This window comes from Cervus elaphus, chromosome 1, assembly GCF_910594005.1.
Source record: "Cervus elaphus chromosome 1, mCerEla1.1, whole genome shotgun sequence".
In the NCBI taxonomy this organism is placed as follows: Eukaryota; Metazoa; Chordata; class Mammalia; order Artiodactyla; family Cervidae; genus Cervus; species Cervus elaphus.
Window position 1 is genome coordinate 94,367,029 of NC_057815.1, and position 3,064 is coordinate 94,370,092.

Consider the following 3,064-nt stretch of genomic DNA (forward strand, 5'->3'; position numbering starts at 1 on the left):
CTTCCCACAAGCAGAATAATGAATTGTGCAGTTAAATACTGAAAGTCAACTAAAACTTACTGCATAAACAGTGTTGATAAAAATTGGAAGCATCAACCCAAGGAAAGAGAGCCAACACAACTAATTCATCAGTACTTCCCTTACTCAAGAATGCAAAAAAAGTAGAACATTACTTTTAAACATGGATAAATATTTTTATTCAAAAAGACAAAATTATTTTACTACCCCTTCAATCAAACTACCAGTTATAAAGAAAGAATTACCACTTGAGAGAACAAGAAGTACCAATCTGGGAGCTACTGAAGGATCCCAAAGTTTATCTTGATTTAAATGTCCTCTGATTTCAACAAAATATATGGATTGAGACAAAATCAGGCTGCAGTTGGACCTATGAATTGCTGAATTGCAACATATTTTCAGTTAATTTCTTATAAGGAATAAGAGGAATTGATGATAAAAAATGTGGGATCTCAGTGTAAAGAATAAGGGTATTTGAGAAAATAAATGTGCTTGATAACTTCAAATACACAGATGAAACATATTGGGGAAAAGTATGAAGGCAAAAACAAAAGAAAATAAAAAACTCACAGACACACAGTATGTTGTAATTTTATTCCAAAAGATGAGAAAACATTCAGAAACCTGGACAGTCATTTCTTTGTCTATATCCACCTAACACAGTCTCCTAACATTTACTTAATTTATGTACAAAATTGGTCTTTTGTGCTCAAGGTATTTATTTTTTTTAATTTATTTTTTTTTTTACTATTTTTTTTTCATTAATCTCTTTGCAGCAATTGAAAGTGCCTAGTATAAAAAACAGGAACTCAAAAAAAGAAAGTGCCTAGTATATATATTATAATCTATAAATAATTGTTGAACATATTTATACTCACTACTTAATTTGGAGGCACATAGAACAAAATTTAGAGTCCATAACCAGTTTATAGAAATTGTATTGCATGTTAATAAAAAAGGTTGCATGATTTTTTCCACATCCTATGTAGTGCACATTTTACATCTTTATTCCTCAAGCTATAGATTAAGGGATTCAACATAGGGATAACGAGAGTATAAAATATGGAAGCCACTTTATCAGTGTCAAAGGAATGGCTGGACTCTGGTTGCACATACATAAACGTAAAGTCCTGTAGAACACTGTGACCACAGTCAAGTGGGATCCACAGGTAGAAAAAGCCTTGTGCCTACCTTCAGCAGAGCTCATTCTGAGAATGGATGTGAGAATGAGAAGGTAAGACACAAGAACTACCAGAAGAGAGAAAATCAAATCAAACCCAGCTAAAATCAGAATAATCATTTCTACTTCATGTGCATTTGAGCAGAGCAAAGATAACAAAGGAAGACTGTCACAGTAGAAATGACTGATGACTCTGTAGCCACAGAAGGATAAATTAAATAATTTTACAGTGACGAGAAGAGACACAAACGTGCTGTAGACATAGGGGATCGCTACTAGCACCCAGCACACTCTTTGTGACATGATGACTGGGTAGAGGAGAGGGTTACAGATGGCCACATAGCGGTCATAAGACGTTGCTGACAGAATAAAAATTTCGCTAACAATAAACACAAGAAAGAAAGCTAGCTGTGTAGCACAAGAGTAATAGGAGATTACATTTTGATCCTCAACAAAGTTTACCAACATTTTGGGCCCCACAGTTGTTGAATAACCAAGATCTGTAAAAGCGAGGTGTCTAAGAAAGAAGTACATGGGTGTCTGTAGCTTGGAGTCCATCTTGGTGACGATGATCATGCCCAAGTTGCCCACCACTGAGATCACGTAGATGATGAGGAAGAGCCCAAACAATGGAGCCTGCATCTCAGGGTGGTTGGTAATTCCCACAAGGATGAATTCATTTAGCACTGTTCCATTGTGTGTTTCCATTCAGGTTTATTAGAGAACCTATTCTGGGTAGAAACATCAATATAGTCCATAGGTTCTATGTATCATCACCTGGGAGAGTTTCACTATACAAAGCTAGCATAAACAGATTAAACTTTCCAGTTTAGGATACTTGAAAACAAACTCATCTGGTGGCTCAGATAGTAAAGAATCTGCCTGCAGTTCAGGAGATCTGGGTTCAATCCCTGAATTGGGAAAATCCCCTGGAGAAGGGAATAGCAACCCACCCCAGTATTCTGGCCCAGAGAATCCCAAGGACAGAGGAGTCTGGCAGGCTACAGTCCATGGGGTTGCAAAGAGTCAAACATGACTGAGCAACTAACACTTTCATCTTCCTACCTACAATAAAACATATAGTGAGAGAGACAAAGAGAGTTGCTGGTTCTCAACTGGAAATTATGCTACTAACCAAAGGACATTTGTCAGAATTGAGAGGACATGTTAATTGCTACAAGTGGAATGTGGAAGCTACCAGCATATGATGATTAGAGGTCAGTGATGCCTCTAAACATCCTGTAAAACACCATATCTGTCTAAAATATCAATAGTACTAAAGTTGAAAAACCAGGATGTTATAGATAGATGATAGATAAATAGATACATATATACATATATAGATGTATAGATACAGACAAGAAATACAATAGATAACAAACATAGATAGGACAAAAAAAAGTTAAGACATAAATTTGAGGGCTACATATATAAACTATTATTGTGCTGTTCTTATAAACTTTCTATAATTTCTATCTAGTCATTTATATAATTGCAATTACATAGTGACATGTATGGAGAAGGCAATGGCACCCCACTCCAGTACTCTTGCCTGGAAAATCCCATGGACGGAGGAGCCTGGTGGGCTGCAGTCCATGGGGTCGCTACCAGTCGGACACGACTGAGCAACTTCACTTTCACTTTTCACTTTCATGCATTGGAGAAGGAAAGGGCAACCCACTCCAGTGTTCTTGCCTGGAGAATGCCAGGGACGGTGGAGCCTGGTGGGCTGCCGTCTGTGGGGTCGCACAGAGTCGGACACGACTGAAGTGACTTAGCAGCAGCAGCAGCAGCAGTGACATGTATAAATTACATTTAATAATATGACAATACATATGCCAATTATATAATAAATTATGATGCAAT

At 37.1% G+C, this 3,064-nt stretch overlaps 1 pseudogene; it reads right to left on the minus strand.

Annotated features, from left to right (window-relative positions):
- Positions 1-965: 965 nt before the first annotated feature.
- Positions 966-1,906, minus strand: LOC122700218 (annotated as a pseudogene).
- Between the last annotated feature and the right edge of the window lie 1,158 nt (positions 1,907-3,064).